The sequence below is a fragment of the Marmota marmota genome, unplaced genomic scaffold (assembly GCF_001458135.2).
Source record: "Marmota marmota marmota unplaced genomic scaffold, marMar, whole genome shotgun sequence".
NCBI classification, from domain to species: domain Eukaryota; kingdom Metazoa; phylum Chordata; class Mammalia; order Rodentia; family Sciuridae; genus Marmota; species Marmota marmota.
In genome coordinates this window covers 25,182,324-25,199,983 of record NW_026000241.1, presented here as the reverse complement: position 1 = coordinate 25,199,983, position 17,660 = coordinate 25,182,324, and the positions used below count along the sequence as shown (strand labels likewise).

At 38.9% G+C, this 17,660-nt stretch overlaps 1 non-coding gene across 1 annotated transcript; it reads right to left on the bottom strand.

Annotated features, from left to right (window-relative positions):
* Positions 1-11,957: 11,957 nt before the first annotated feature.
* Trnaa-ugc lies at positions 11,958-12,030 on the bottom strand. Its single transcript has one exon. It is a non-coding gene; the product is annotated as a tRNA-Ala (tRNA).
* Positions 12,031-17,660: the final 5,630 nt, after the last annotated feature.

Sequence of the window (17,660 nt, the reverse complement as noted above, 5' to 3'; positions counted from 1 at the left end):
ATTGGGAACAGTAGTATCTACTCAGGAGATAACCCACACAGCAAAGAATGTAACATGTATTTGAGCATTCAGAAAATGTTAGTTATTTTAAATGCCCAAGTTACTTCCCTCAAACAATATTGAGTAAAAATTGGAAAGGAAAAAGTGGAAGTGACATCTTTTCCAATTAGAAGGAATTACTTTATTCTCTATCAATAGCATTTCTTTGATGTTAAGCCATGTATCATATCCTAACTTGTATAAAAGACAAGTTTTCACTTTTCTATCTGTAAGAATATGAAACACTTTTGATAGTATTTTAGTCCAAGAGAAAAAGTTAGACTTGACAAATGTGTCAGATACTATGCTATACAATGTTGTCTACTTAAATCATTAGAATGGTCCCATGAATTCCCATTTCACAGATGAGTAAACAAAGTCTTAGCATAACTTTGTAGTTTACTCCAAACACACAATTAGTGAATGGCTCTGCTATGATTCCAAAGATTGTCTTGGATTCCTTTAGCTCTCTCAGTGGTTTTCAACCAGAGGTAATTTTGCCCTCCAGGAACATTTGGCAGTGTAAGGAGGAAGAGCTGGGGTAGGCCACTACCATTTATTGAGTAGACACCATGGATTCTACTAACTATCCTAACAATGCACAGGATAGCTCCAAATTATCTGGCCTAAAATGTGTATAGTACTGAGGTTGATAAAACCCGAGGCTGTATCACATTGCTTCAAAAAACATAAATAAAAATAAATGGAAAGAATATACATGCAAATAGGATTTCTAGAGGGCTTGCTGAAATGGTTTCATTTAATTATTATTCTAAGTTGCTAATAAAATGGACTCTTTTTAATATTTACCTCGGATGTTTTAACATTTATTCTTAACCTCATCCATTGTTCTCTGAGACTTGCTCAAATGGCTCTTTGTGAAATGCTTGGAGAATTTCAAAGAGAGAAGAAGATGTTATTTGGCATTGCAAATACCATGTGGACATTGCCCTGCATTAGCAGAATTCCCTTAGAAGAAACTTGGGATGCCAGACATGATTCTCAAGGCCACAAAGACTGGAGCTGGTGCCAAGCAGTGATACTTAGAGAGAGTGTTTGGGGGTTTAAAAAAAAAATCAAAAAGCTAATTGTACCTGTGATTTATGAATCTTTGATACTCTGGCAGACATGAGGCAAATGCTGTTGGTGCTTCATCCAAATCTCTTTCATAGCAGAGGGACACCTCCTCAGCCACCACACACACACACACACACACACACACACACACACACACACAGGCAGACTCACATAGCTGATGCAAATGTTGGTTGCTAAGGTCTCCCTTCCACTCCACACCAGGGAGGTCAGATCCAATTCTCCTGAACAGTCAAAGGCCCTGGGCTGATAAAAGATGGCCCCCTTGCCTTCAGGTGAACCAATTCTGTGGTATGTGTCGAATTCCAGAACTCACCATGGGTTCAGGCTGAAGCTAGACTCCAGTTAAGACTCCATCTTTGTTTAGATTTCTTCCCCCATCCGATTCTGCTTTCTATACCTGCCTTCTGCCAAGAGAAACCCCTGATAAATCACTTTCTCAAAAATACCCACTGCAGACTCTGGGTCTCCAGAAGCTGTCCCCAAATATGTGAGGTCCACAGATCCAGATGAGGATGGGCAAGAGCTTCCTCCTGCATCACAACACTTGCCCTGCTCTGCTTTATCTCCACTGTTTAGCCAGGGAGCTAGAGGACGCATGGGGACAATCAGAGCTCAGAGAATTTTAGACAGGAATGACACCATGTTCTGCTTGCTGATCAAAGGACTGTTGGGAGTCTGTCTCGCCAGACTGAAACATTTCCCTGAGAGGAGAAATTGTTTCCTTGGCCTGAGACCAGACCCCTAGGCAACGGCAGTTTTGTCAGACACCAAGCTCCCATCAAAGTTAATGGGGAGGAATTTTCCTTACTTCACCATTCCTATTGAATGTACACATCTAACATGGTCATCACAAAACAGTCCATGAAATTTTATATGCTTTAATAATATCTTAGGTAAGTAGACCTAATGGAATGTGTTCCCCTTTTGTCCATAATTCCTGAAGTACTTTGAGAAATATCTTGGCTTATTTATAATACCCAGTCCACAAAGATAGATAAGCTCATCCAATAATTAAAATAACAATTAGGACTATCCCCTCTCCCCCACCCTGCCCTACACTTTACCACTGAACCACATCTCCACTCCTTTTTTATTTGTTTATTTTGAAAAAAAGATCTCTAAAAGTTGCTGAGGCTGGCTGTGAACTTGCCATCCTCTTGCCTCAGACTTCTGAGTAGCCGAGTAGCCAAGATCATAGGCATATCTACTTGGAGTATTTCTTAACTATAATTTTGCAAGCAGGTCTTGGTGCATTTGGGAATTTTTGTAATGTTAGGCTTTTTAAATGTATGGTCACCAAGTTAGAAGGGAATATATTACTCTCTCTCTACTCTGGCCACACATTTCTGGAGAGCCTTTTTTCTAAGCCAAAGTTTATGTTCCTTTGTTCATCCCTCACATATTCTTTATGCTGGGAGCTGTTCTTAGTACTAAACTGACAAAGAGGAGCAAATGAAGTTCCTGCCCTCATGTAGCTCCCCTTCTGATGGGGAGACAGATAATAAACAGAATACACTTATATGTTATGATATCAGATATTGATAAGTGAAACAAAGAAATAGCAGAATAATCCCTCTCCTAAATGAAGTAAATATAATTTAGTTAAGATTGTAAACCGATGTTTCCCTAATGAGATGCCAAAGCAAATGAGACCCGAATGAGGTCAAGGAGATAGACATAGAATATTTATTGAAGAAGGGTCAACTAGTTCCATGGCTCTGAGATTGAAACATGATTGGCAGTTTCTAGGAATTGCAAATCAATGACTAGAACACAGAGGAGGAAAAGTAGTTTCTGCATCTATCAGAAGTGCTAAATAGCTTGGGCAAGGCAGTTCTTCACAGTTCCTCTTGTTGCAGAAAAATTATCTTTTTTTGCCTGCAGGCACTAAATGCCTATAATGCCCCATTTGTTGTGACAGCCCAAAATTTGTCCCACACATTTTCTGCTGCATTGGGATATGATATTAGTCCCAGCGGATGACGAAGTTTTACAACAAGAAAGTGTCATGATCAAAATTATATCATCAGGCCATTGGGGTTGCTGAGTAGAAAATAGAGTGCATTGGGAGAGAGTTGAAGAAGATAAACCATTTAGGATTCTAATGCAATGGTCCATGCTAAAGATAATTATGGCCTAGGCTAACAGGTATCAGGGGACATGGTTCTAAGCAGTTGTTTGGAGACATAGTTTGAAGTAGAGCAGGAAGTATGTGCTGACATGGGGAAGTGAAGAGTGAAAGATTAGAGTCACAGAAATCTCTGAGGCTAGCTGTTGCTATAAAGTTCTTGATTGTATATGACCAAGTCATAAAAAGCCTCTTCTGTTTATCTTTGAATTCGTGTGTGTGTGTGTGTGTGTGTGTGAGTGTGTGTGTAAATGCCCTTACCTTTGAAAATAGCTTCAGTTTCTGGTTTTCTTAATCACGGCACCACATTTTGGGGATATATTGTGGGATATTTACCAGTATCCTTACCTTCAACCTTGTTCTAACAACAAACATGGTCTCTAGACGTTGTATAATGTTACCTGGGGGCAGAATGGATGGCAGTGGGGAATCACTGCTCTAAGCAAAAGCAGCCATGAATCTGTGGACTTGGTTTTACCTGTCAACGAGTGAGTTTTGGCAAGCCATTGAAGCCTCTGGGGACTTCATTTCTTCCTCTGTGTTTTTTCGTCGTAAAAGTAAGTCATCTGTTAACCCAAGTTGGAAACTACAAATTGGTTAACAAAGTCTGTCTTCCCGGGAATGGAACTAACTTCCACAGAATTATAAATTAATAGTGCCTCAAAAATGTCTTACTAATAGAACATAAAGTTAGTTTTTTTCTGGGAATAAAAAACAATGTCCTACCAATTAAATGACTGATTTTCTTAATGTGAAACATAATTCCAACAGGCAAAATTTGCTATTAGGCCTCCTTAGATTCTGAAATCTCTTCTGAAATTTCCTATCTTTCAAAGGACAGTTGGGGATAATGTAACCACAGCTGTCCGTATGTGCTTTTTGTGTGTGAGCCTTGCTTGTTGAGCATTTGGTCCAGCAAAGTTTGACTTTTGGTTGACAATATTAAATTGTTTGTAGGCCCTGCTAGGGATTATTTTACTACATCATGCCTGTGTATTTGCCCAATGAGAACTACCCATGCAAACATATAAAATTGTTATAACAGACAGATTTAGAAGCAACCTCTTTTGAATTATGTCACGTAGCTCTCAAGAATTTTTTGAAACTATTTTCTCTTTTAAATTGCATGCTTTTTCTTATTTGCTCCAAAATTTGAGGTGGAGGGGTATTCATGATCAAAAGGATGGTTCTTATTTGAACACACTAAGACTGATTTGGGGTCACTTCCCATCTCTCGTCAGAGTGGAGTTATGACTAAAGCTTCTCTTTGGGTCTGGAACTTGCTTTATTTACCCCACATCTGCAATGTTGGTTGCATTGCCAGGTATTGAGGAAGCAGGCCAGCATACAGATTTACAGGATGGCCTGTGAAGGTTTATTTACAAAGTCATGGATATAGTAGAAAGTCAAATGCAATTTCTGTATCTTTTTGCGTGTATTATAAGATGACTAAGAGCTATTCTTTGTGTATGGGATGTGTGTGTGTGTGTGTGTCCTCTATTTGGATGACCTATATGCAGGGTTTCTACTTTATTAAATCTATAGATGCTTTTTATTAAATGAAAAAAAGTTAAATCAATTTTCTATATTTATACTAGCATTCTAGCTTCTCTAAGCTTGGCCACTGCCAGAGTCTTTTAAGGAAGGCACAGTCAGCTGGAATGTGCCTGTTACATTTTGTTTTTTCCTGAATTCTAGGAGGACAGGGATTTCCTCTCTGGTCTTATTCAGTGGTCAGTGCTTGATGCTAAATAGTGGATTGATTTCTGGAATTGATTACTTTAAATAAACCACCTATGGGTATAGAGTGATCCCAAGGGGCCTGAAGCTGGTCACTGTGACAAAGACAGCCTTAAGATGACTTTCATTATTCCAAGGACAGTAAGGCAATTAAGCTCTAGGAAGAGAGTAGTGATGTGGTCCACCAGAGAGAAGGCCCAAGTTTCACTGAACATCTTGACTCTGAAGAACTCTGTGGAATAAGGCTCTGCCTGGGAAAGTGGTTGCATGAGAAAACAGAATACGTTTATAACCCCATGAAGATCATGCTTTGGAGTCATTTTGCATAAGTCTTGAAGGTTCTAAAATTTTTCACTGGCCAAAGGAATGACCAAGAAATGATCATTTCTTTTACCTTTTCATTTGACAAATATTTGAATGCCTACTCTTTTACAAAGAGCTTCCTTCTAAGTTGCAAGGGTGAATATTAAAAAGAATAGGAGATAGAGCCTACGCTTAAGGAATTTATAGAGTTGCATGGGTCAAGATGATTCCTGCTGTACTACTTATATATGACAAAATAAAATGCATTTGGTGTTAGAGGGATGGTCAAGTATTGTTGAATAACAAAAGAAAGTGAAAATTCTATTTAGAAGAGGATCTGTGCATATTGTGAATATTAATTAGGATGCTTCCAACTTCAAGCAAAAGATTACCCAATTAAAAGTGGCTTTGATTTGTGCTGGAGACCTGGTTAAAGGGCAGATTCTGGTTCAGTATTTCTGGGATAATGTTCAAGATTCTGCAGTTTTTAACAAGTTTCTAGTGATATTGATACTATCGGTCTGCTAACCACCCTTTGAGTAACAAAGAACTTTTAAAATAAGGTTTTTCATTCTTATATTGTGAAAGTCCTGATGTAGGTGGTTATAAGGCTGATTTTTCTTTTTTTTTTTTTTTTTGATACCGATATTGAGCTCAGGGGCACTGTACCACTGAGCCACATCCCAAGCCCTATTTTGTATTTTATTTAGAGACAGGGTCTCACTGAGTTGCTTAGCACCTCACTTTTGCTGAGGCTGGCTTTGAACTTGTGATTCTCCTGCCTCAGCCTCCTGATCCACTAGGATTACAGGTATGCACCACCATGCCTGGCTAGGGCTGATTTAATAGCTCAGCCACAGCGGAAGGGGCCCCAGCAAACTTCCAGCTGCCAGCTGATGATTGGCTCACAGCGGCCCCAGCAACATCTAGCTGATTGGCTCCTCTGTGGTGATGCTCATTGGGCTGTTTCCCTGCCCTTTCAGACCATGGAGCTGCTCATTGGGGGACTCTTTTGGCTCCGCCCAGGCGACCCAGCCAATCGGCCTCAAGAGCAGGAGGATTGTGGGAGAGGGAAAGGGTGGTGGTGGTGAGAGAGGCTTGTGGGAAGCTAGTGGTGGCAGTTGGGCTCTGAGGGTTTTTCCTGAGGAGCTGTTTTGTTTGGCTTGTGTGGTTCTAAAAATAAAGTTCGTTTCTTTTGACAAGTGGCTCCTGAATTGTGCCCAGCCAGACTGCGGCAGTACATCAATAAAGACCCAAGCTTTTTTCTGTTTTTCCACTTCTCCATCTTCAAGCTGACTTTTGTCTTCAGGGATTTTCCCTCATGGTTTCAAGATGCCTGCACTGATTCTAGACATCACACCTAAATATGGCAAAGCAGTGACCAGTAGAAGAAGGATATCACTCATCTTGTGGGAGAAAAGCTTTTACTAGAAGACCTCCCAGCAAGCTTCCCTTTAGATTCTATTGACTATAATCTTGTCTGACGTCCATCTTTCACCACAAGGGCAGCTACTGATATAGATTTTCAGCCTCTGTGATGAGACATGGGCTCTGTGGGAAGAAGGTTGGGAAGACAACAGTCATTGGATGGACAACCAAGTGTGTCTGCCGCAGTAGAGCTGGGATCCTTTTGGTCATGGGAATCTTGAAGGGTGAGGAATGCCTCACTAACTCCACACATGGACAGGATAATGGAATCTATCATAGCATGAGTCAGTTGCATGATTTATCTTCAAATCATCACCCTTATTTTTCCATGCCTCACCATTCCCGCTCCCACTGTCTTGATTCAGAACACTAAATTTTCTCACCTAGATGACTATCTCAAATGACATCCTTCTCCCTCCAATCCATTTTACAAACAGCACTTCTGAATGGCAAATGTGACTGTGACATACCTTGTTCCAAATTCGATAATGGCCTCCATATCCTTCATGATATAGTACTAACTCCACAGGACACTCTTCAAGACCCATTATAATTTCCTGTCTGCTCTTTGTCCCACCTCACCTCCCAACACTCCCCACTAGGAGTCAACGTCAAAAATCTTTGATATGTAAGAGAATTAGAGAAAACTTTTGCTATAACCTATGACTAAATTATACAGGTATAAAGTATCTATTTGAGAATTCTGTTTAATATTTCTGCAGCTCATGAAGAGTGATTACAGGACTTCCCCTGATTTGTGATATCTACACTTTCCAATCCACTCCATACACCAGATGCTGAACATCAAGGTCATCCTCAAATATGCCAGGTGGCTTTAATAGTGAGAATCCCAGGGCCTTTCCTCTCTCTTCAGTAATGAGAGGCATTTGGAGTCAAAGTTCTAATTTCCTTAGTATCACCCTTAGTTTTCCTTCTCTTCCATGATTTATTAAATTCTACTCAATACTCCAGAACTTTATGGTATATTGACTTTTTAATATACATGATTTTTATTATTAATATATCTTATCTTCCTCTCATTACTTTTATTATTCTATTACTCTTCCAGATACAACTCATAGACTATTTATTTTCCCTTCTTTCCTCCCATCCCCAAATGCAAGAGCTTTAGTAAAAAAATCACAAGCATGCAGCCTGACATATCTTATGTGCTTCATAAATATTCTTTCCAGTCTCTTCCTTTGGCATTTACTGAGCAGTTCTTCTGTAGTTTAATGCTAAGGAGAGGAATATCCAACACGCTGTCTTGGCCTTAATGTCATTGCAACTGAGTTCAGCCTGACAATGCTAACTTGATTCCTGCCATATTGGAAATGTGTAGATGGAACATTGAGAAAGGGAGGAAATGGTCCTTAGGTTGCCTTGCGAGTTAAGCAAGCCAACTCTAGAGGATGTTGGTGAGAGATACCTAAAAGTTAAGGAGAAACCACCCATGTGAGTTAGAGAAACCAGAAAGTATTCCAGACAGAGGACAAAAATGTAGCCAATAGGGGGGAATGGTGAGCATCTAAATTTGGCTGGATCATACAAGAAGGGAGAATGGCAGGGGATGAAACTGTTAAAATAGGCAGACAAGATTATAATGATACTCACTGACTCTGTAATGAAGTTAAAATTTTATTTTATTTATTTATTTATTTATTTATTTATTTATTTATTTTATTATTGGTTGTTCAAAACATTACAGAGCTCTTGACATATCATATTTCATACATTAGATTCAAGTGGGTTATGAACTCCCATTTTTACCCCAAATACAGATTGCAGAATCACATCGGTTACACATCCACATTTTTACATAATGCCATATTAGTGACTGTTGTATTCTGCTACCTTTCATATCCTCAGGAACCACTAAAGAATGTCTAGTGAGGAATGTCACAATCACTTTGGAGGCTAGACACTCCTGGCTAGATAAAGGAAGGGGGTTGGAGAGAGGAGGTCTGGGGATTGCAAGGCCTTTTAGCAGTATATTATAGAACATGGGTGAGGAATGATAGTGTTTTGAATCAAGGCAGCAGCAGGGGAGAGGAGAGGAACACAGCACTGTGTGGACCATTAAAAGATATCTAGCAGGTAAAATTGGTTTCATTGGTTGATGCATATGGAAGATAAGGAGGCTATAACCTAAAAGTAAATGGAATGTGAAGCAAATACTGTAACTTCAAAGTGCCTTCATTTTGAAAAGGTCCCCTTTGCTGAAATTGTTGCACGGCTCCTTGTGTGTAGAGTGTAGGCCAGACACACCCAGCAACCTGTTAACCTAGCACCATCTTGATCCTGATAAGACTCTCCACAGGTGCCTCTCCTCTTCCCTCTTGAGGAACTGAGTACAGTGGCTGATAGAAGCAGAACACTGGACGCATGTGAGTGTTGTGCTTTTTCTCTTGGGTACCATCTCTATTTTTATTGAACAACTGTCAGTAGGGCCATGCAGCATTGCCAACAACACACTGAAAATAGAATGAAGGCAATTACCTCAGCAAAGATTAACGCAGCAAGTAAAATTGCACTTATGTAATACTCATCTTCTAGGCACTGAGACCAGCCTGCTGTTGGTTTCTCTGACTCTGTGTCAGCATCCTAATACAGTGATAGCATCCACTCCCAGATGGGAGGTGTCCACCTTCTGCATCTCTCCCTCTTCCTGCATTCCCCACAGCTCTCCTCAGAGCAGACATCCGAACACCACTGAACTGCTCCCAGTGATGATTTCCCAGTAAGAAGCTGCAAACAGATGAGAGATAATATTAGCTAACAACATATCAGCACTCCTCTGGTGTTTGGCAACTGTGTGTCAGTAAGCTTCAGGAAAATGCTTGCATCTTAGAGAATGTCAAGACTGATGAGGAACTTTAGAGATGATTTTGGCCAATCCTCTCATTTATAGAAGAAAACACTGAAGCCAGGGAGGATTGGATAGCTCATCGGTGGCTTCCTTTGTCCCTAAAGTGTTGAGAAAGACTGAAACCCCAGGCTCTACTCCTGCAAGGGGACTTGCCTCACATGATTGGATTCTTACCATGAAATGGGGAACAGTCAGGAAAGTTTCCTTGTCAAATCTCTAAAACAACACCCTACTACAAAAGAGGAAAACCAACCCCCTAATTAGATACAAAGCTGACTCCAGACCCAGCTAACAGAAATATTGTGCTGATTTCCATGAGTGCCACAGAAGGAGGAACAGAAAGTGAGCTTTCATCAACTTGTAGCTGACATGCGGGCTGATGGTTGGTACCATTTTCATAATATGCAAATAGTAATGAAAATAGCTAGAATGGATTGCAAAAAAAAATAAGAATAATTAGTTGCTGCAGAGGGCCACTTTGGCATCAGTTGTTGATACCACCTGTTTTTTTTTTTTTTCTCTTTTCTTACAAACCTCTACAATTACAAACTGAGTTGGCTCATTTTATCGAGTAGTAGGAATATTAATTCCACTCCTGAATTTGTGACAACACCATGTCTGGCCAAATCTGATGTCTGAAAAGTAGCAGGAAGACAGACATGAAGGATAATGGAGATCTGAGGAAGAAATGGGATGTCCTATGCACCTGGGTCCCTATTTTAATTAGTTCTCCAGAGAGAAGGAAGATGAGGAAAGAGTTGAAAAAAATAATATAGCATTCGTGTGTATCTTTCACTCAGCTTTCCTTATTGTTAACATTTTTCACCATCGTGTGGGCCTAACTTTAATAGTTTTATTGACAGATGACTCACATACTATATAATTCACCTATTTAAAATATACATTTCAATGGATTTTAGCATATTCACAGATATGAGCAACCACCAATTGAGACGATTTTAGAACATTTTTGTCACCACAAAAAGAAAGCCCACACACTTTGACATAACTCCCCTACCCCAGCCCCAGCCTCAGCCCCAGTCTCAGCCCCAGCCCCAGCCCCAGCCCCAGCCCGATCCCTAGCCCCAGCCCCAGCCCCAGCCAACCATAATCTACTTTCTCTGTAGATCTCCTGTTATGGCAATTCCATATGAATAGAGGAGTATCTTATGTAATCTTGGGGAACTGGCTTCTTTCACCAACTACAATGTTTTCTAAGTTCATCTGCACTGTAGCATATGTCAGTACTTTATTCACCTTTTAAAAATATATTCTATTTTTAATTGATGCATAATAATTGCATAATCTTGGGTAAAGTATGACATTTTAATACATGTGTATAATATGTAATGGTCAGATCAGTGTAACCAGTGTATCTCAGACATTTGTCATTTCTTTGGGTTTAGAACATTAAAAACCCTCTCTAATAGAAGTTTTAAAATATTGAATGAATGTCAACACTTTTTATTGCCAAACAATATTTCATGGATATACCCATATTTTGTTTGCCAGTGGAGGATATTTGAGTTATTTCCACTTTTTGTCCATTATGAATCGTGTGTATCTAATATAGATGTAGGTCAAAAAGTCCCATGTATTATTTACAAAACTTATTGGAAAACTCAATTTTCGATCTACAAGGACCTAGAGATGTCCCGATAAATCATTTCTGAATTAAACTCACTGGTTCATTCATTCAGTCAGATCTTCCCAGGAGGACAAGCCTGGTACATGACAGAGGGCAGCCTGAACTTCTTGTATGTTTTATAAACTTGCTATCTCCAAACAAGAAGAATGCAATGGACAATGGCTCAGTTTCTTCTTTTAAACATTTTTCTCTTTTAAACTCACCAAGGTAATTTGGCCCTTTCCTTTAAGAATCAGGAGCGAATGGGCTGGACAGATGTCTTAGCTTGGGTTATTCCAGAAGCACATCCTTGGGATAAGCGTATGGACTCAAGTAGCTTATTTGGAAAGTTCTGATAGAGGTTTAAGGCACATGGGACAAGAATGGGAAGGAAATCAATAAAGGGTTCACTTTTGAGCAAGTTAGTTTTGTCACTTGGTTATACTGAGGACCTCCAGGAGACAGTGTAGAATATGCCTCAGAGTCCTATCGACAGAGGAGGAGGGTGTGTGTGGGATGTTTATCAATCAATTCCTTTACCCAACATTTCCCAGGTCATCCTCAAGGAATCAGGCATCTAGTTAGAGCCTGCAGGCACCTGGGGGTTGAGAATGGTGATACCAAGAGGCTTTGTGGAGTGCCAATGGCTACAAAGGAGTAAGGTATTAAGAAGAAATGGCAAAGAAAAGGAGTTAGCTTACATCTTTCTTTTTTTTTGGTGGTGGTGGTGATGCTGGGGATTGAACCCAGGCCCTTGTGCATGCAAGGCAAGCACTCTACCAACTAAGCTATATCCCCAGCCATTAGCTTACATCTTGATAATGAGATCTGTCAGATAGATACTGCCTGCTGAACACTGAAAGGTGCACCATCGACTTCTGCTTTCATCCATACGAAGAGACTAATTCTGTGTTCATTAAACGCCTGATATTCAAAGATAAACTCACATATGAAATCCAACTCTACCCCTTTTCAACTAACTACCCAGAAGAAATTTCTGCCATATAGAAAAACACGTTATCATGTGATTATGGCATGGTAGAGAGAATACACATTTTGGAGATAGATGATCCTGAGTCTAAATCCTGACTGCAACATCTAGAACCTGTGTGCCCTTAAACAAACTGTTTAATCTGATGGCAACAAGTCTTCTCAATCCTTAGTTGCTCCCTGCATACACCCCCAGGTCTGGTAAGAAATTAAATGAGATTTTTGATGACACTTTAGCACAGTGACTGGTTTAGAGAGTAACTTCAAAAATAACTGGTTTTCATATTTCTACTGAAAGGAAGGAAGAGGTACAACAAAAAATGCATTAACTTATTAAACAGATATGTATTGACCTCCGACTAAATGCAGAAATTCTATTCTAGTTGCCAGAGCATAGTGATAAACGACCCATATCTCTGCTCTTATGAGGCATATATTCTAGGAAATCACAAACACTGGGATCCTGTTTTTACAGTTAAGGTACTACTTTTATTGTCTGAAAAATAAGATTCGGTATATGTTGTTTACCGGGCTTTTAACTTCAAAAGGTATAAAAGCCTCTTATCAAAGCATCCTCATGTGCTCTCTCTCTCCAATCTTTAATCAAACATTTTCTAGGAAGCATTTCTCAAATCTTTCTTCTATGCTGCATTAGTCGGAAGGAAATCTTTTGGTCCCAAACGACAGAAACCAAATTTCAACTACTTTAAACAGAAAGGCAAATTTATGGAAACAAGAAAACAAATAAAAAGGTGTAGAAAACCAGAGACATGGCTGGACCTGTAAGTAGTGGGTACCAGTGATGCAGACCTTACAGGGAACTACTGTCATTAACATCATCCTTGTGTGGCAGCTTTATCACCTACACTGCAGTGTGGTTTTCTTCACATGGCAGACAATACACAAGCTCATAGTTCCTGTGATTTATGTCTTGCAGCTTTAGCCACCGGTGAGATTAACCCAATCCTCCCAGTTATCTTGTACAAAATTCCTAGGGAAGAGATTCAGAGAGTTCCAGCTTTGGAAGAGGATTCTCCATTAGACCATGAGGTTAGTAGATACATGACGGTAAGTAGTGCTGAAGCACTGCTAAAATCCTGTTGATATCCACACTACCTATTAAGACCCAGACCCCTAGAAGGCTGATCCTCATGTCATGGTCACTGTTCTTGTAAGAAGCATGTATAAGTCACAGTTTTAAAAGCTAGAGAAATGAGCAAACAATAGAACTAGAAGAGATCATGTAGTATTCAGTCCACATGAGGTGTCCATTAATAAAACTGAGCCCCCAATACATTGCTCTCTGCAAATTTGTCAAGTGTATTCAAAACAAACACATTAAAAAGGGATTACTCACCATTTATGTGTCAGGGAAGTAATAATAATGTCTTTATTGCACATATTAATGTTCTTGAGTGCTTCTAAAGTACTGTGGAACTTCAAAATATTTTCTAGTTTCAGAGAATTAATTAGCTTCCCCGTGGAGTGGCTCACGAGTAATATTGCCATTTTGGAGATGGAACGATTGGCTTGGAAAGGCAAGGGGTGTTGAATTATTCATCTTTTCAATAAGTATGTATCAAACACATACTCCATGCATGGCTACGAGCTGAGAGTTAAAGGGACATAAGCCAACTGATGAAAAGCTATAGGAAGTTTTGATATAAGACTGAGAAGAGGGCTAAATTGCACAGTTTTTTTTTTTTTTAAATCATGATAAGGAATTCAGACTTCACTATGTGGATTTATCACTAAAATTTCAAAAGATATATAGAAAACAGTGATTATTTATCGAATTGACTAGTTCTTCAATTCTTAATGAAATTATACCCACAAATGAAAGAAAAAAAATATCAATTTGCCTAAAGCATTTAAATGATTGTGTAGTTCATTTTGCCTGGTAAGTTCTGGATTAAACTTTGTAATATTGTATAAAGAATGGATGAACCAATAAAATTGACACTGTTAAACCGTTTGTTATCCAAGGAAGGTCTGACTGCTACTGGGGCTATCTTTGTGAACCTAACCACCATGTGATGAGGAAGACTATGAGAACCTGGAAGATACACATGGAGATCTCTGCCTGGAGAGAAACCAAGGTCCTTGTCCCTGAGCTCCTGTTGAGCTTCTGAATAATGACCAGTACAGCCTGCCAGGCTGGCGAGTGAGCCATTTGGGAAGTATGTGCTTCAATTCTGAGTCAAAGGCTCCTAGGGGACACAGAGTGGGGCAGAGGTGAGCCTTCCTCAGTGAGCCTTATCCAAACTCCAGATTCAGGCTGAATAAATGATTGTTGTTATCTTAAGTCAAGAAGCTTCAGAATGGTTTTCTATTAACTGGACCACCTTCCACAAAGGATTGATGGTAATGGCATCTTCATGTCTCCATCCCTTTCACTCATTAGTTGGCAGGACCTCAGGCACCCCATCCATTCAGATTTCAGAAACTCAATTCCTGGGTGGTGAGAAGACTACATTTCTATTTCTGTAGAGTGTTTCAAAGAAAGAATATAATTCAAAAATTAAGGGATTTTCTTTAATGCAAGATTATCTAGAACACATTGATTTTATAACAATGCATTTTTATTTCTAAATGAAGTTAAACAGAAAACATCAATCCCCTGTAATCCAGTGGCTTGGGAGGCTGAGGCAGGAGGATGGCGAGTTTAAAGCCAGCCTCAGCAAAAGCAAGGCGCTTAGCAACTCAGGGACCCTGTCCCTAAATAAAATACAAAAAGAGGCTGGGAATGTGGCTCAATGGTCAAGTGCTCCTGAATTCAATCTCCAGTACCAAAACAAACAAACAAAAAAATCAATAAATCATATTGCCTATATATTTCTGTAATGTTTCTAATATGCATAGACAGCTTATACAAAAGATCCACCTCTGACCCAGAGAGGCCACTGCTATAGATATGAAGGTCACTGACTCTTATGATTCTTCAATGCAGACTTAATTCTCTTGTTCACTAATCCAAAGTTAAAAATGCAGCTTCTGATGCTTCTTTTCTTCTTTTTCATTTCTTTTAATTGGCTGTCAAGACAAGGAAGAGGTAAGAACCAATCAGCTCTTCATATTAAACACCATATTTTGCTGAGCTGGGCATGACTTCTCGTTGCTACAAAACAAATCTAAGTTTATATCAGAGGTGACAAACTCCATGCGCTGTCATTTATCCTTTTTATAGCATGGGTGACACCAACAGTCAGCTAGTCATTTTGATGACTTGTTGATGAAATCAACTTAAAAAGCAGAAAGTCACCAATGTAGAGGTTTCCTGTATCAATAGTTATAAACATTGTTTAAAGATTTAATTAAAATATAACTGCATTAAAAACAAATTCCATTAGGTTTTACTATATGATTTTTATTTTATGTTTACTATAAAAATGTTTTGAAAATCTTAGTACCAAAAAGGATAATCACTGTTAAAACTGAAATATATTTAATGTAGAGCTAAGCCTCTTTTTATATTTTTAACAGAAAATATATTATAATTTAAACTTACTTATAAACATTTAATGATTGCCAATGAAAATCACCATGTAGAGATTTGAATAGGTGCTTTACAAATACCATCAATCCATTTATGCAGCTCAGGTTCAAGTCAAAGATCCTGTAGCCAGCAAATAGAAATGTCTGGTTTTAAACCATATCTGTTAACTCCAAATCATAATTTTTATTATTCTATGTGTCAACTTGTGCATCTGAAGTTTTTCAACTAAAATGATACCCATCATCCTTGACAATATTCATCTATTTACCTAAAACAACAGCTTAATTTCCTATTAACATTTTATTGAATAGATTAATAAAATATTTCACCATTCTGCCCTGTTTGGTTTCAATCTTCCACTTGTATAAACAACACAGCAACAAATATCTTTGCAGATAAATATTGTTGTATATCCTCAAATATTTCCTGAAGAGGAATTTTTAGAAGTATAGTCACTGAGACGATGAGATGCAAAATAAATAAATAAATAAATAAATAAAAATAAAAACATTATCATTTCAATAATAATACCAAATTTCCCTTCAAAACAATTATACCAAATTGCATACCTGCTATCCATATGCACTTACATCTGGGTCCTAAAATCTCATTTTTAAAAATGCAAAAATGTAGGAAATAAAAATTCACACCATAACCTTTCAAATCACAGTATTTTAAAATTGTAGAAGATATCTTAAGAATAGTTTAGTCTAATATCCTATCCTATATCATGAATCTTTTTCATAGGGCATCTGTGTATCCATTCAGTAATGGAAGTGGGAAAGAAAACAAATAATGACTTAAAATATACCTAAACTACCAAGCACATCTCTTCACCTCTCAGCATTGAAACTTTGCTTAGCTTATTCTAAAATGCATCCAGAATAAGAGAGGTTCATTGGAAATGAGGAAGCTTTGGCAGACTTTCAACATACTTGACATAGGTCACAAAATGATAAAGATTTTTTGGTCATTCTCCACCTGGAATGGGTTTGCTCTGGGTGCTGTCAGTTGAGTGTGTAACTCTTGCTCTCTGCGGTTGCTCAACAGTGGTTTTCTTTTGCCTTTGGGAATCCAGCAAATAGAAGTCAGTGGTCAAGGGGAGAAGATTAACTGAAAACACAAATGCGTGAAATAGCAAAGGGGCTATGAATATATTTAGATATGTCCTCTCCTTCAGAAACTCTTAAAGGCTTTATCATGTGCGTCCCTTTAATTCTACAGACACCAGATTTTAGCTGTTTTTGAAGGAGAAAATGACCTTCAACTGGATAAGCATTCCTTGAGTAGCCATTAGATACAGAACACTGTTGGATGTTGCAGTGGGAACCAAAAAGAAGGGGAAACTCAAGGGTGAGTGAAGAAATACAAATCTATCAATATGTAGGTTCTGCAAGCCCTCGACACATGCAATTCTGTGACAGCAAAAATAAGAGAGGAAAGATTAATTCTGCCTGGGATGGGGGTAGAAGTGAGTGGGAAAGGGTTTTAGAAAGAAGGTGGTATTTGTTGAGTCTCGGGAGACAGATTTCTCTGTCCTAAATTGGGTCTGGCACAGATCTGATATATAATTAAAATCATAAAATAAGAACATCACTAAAACCAGTAATTTCCCTTATTCTTAACACACACACACACACACACACACACACACACACACTTCTTAAGGAAGCTATACATTCCATTTCTGCTGCACATTCAAAGCTATCCCTGGAAGAGGAAGGGAAAAATTGAAACCTAACACCTCCTTCTTTGGGGAAGCTGGATTGGTTGGGGGTGGGGATTAAGGGCCACCTTAACTCCTAAACTTTGGACTTCAGTAACTGCAGAGAAAATTCATCCTGGGATCTTCTGGGCACAAGAGGTCGGAGTTGTGTGTGTGTATAGAGCGGGGTACTACCGTATTCTTCCCCGTCCCCCCCCCCCCAAAAAAAAAAAAACC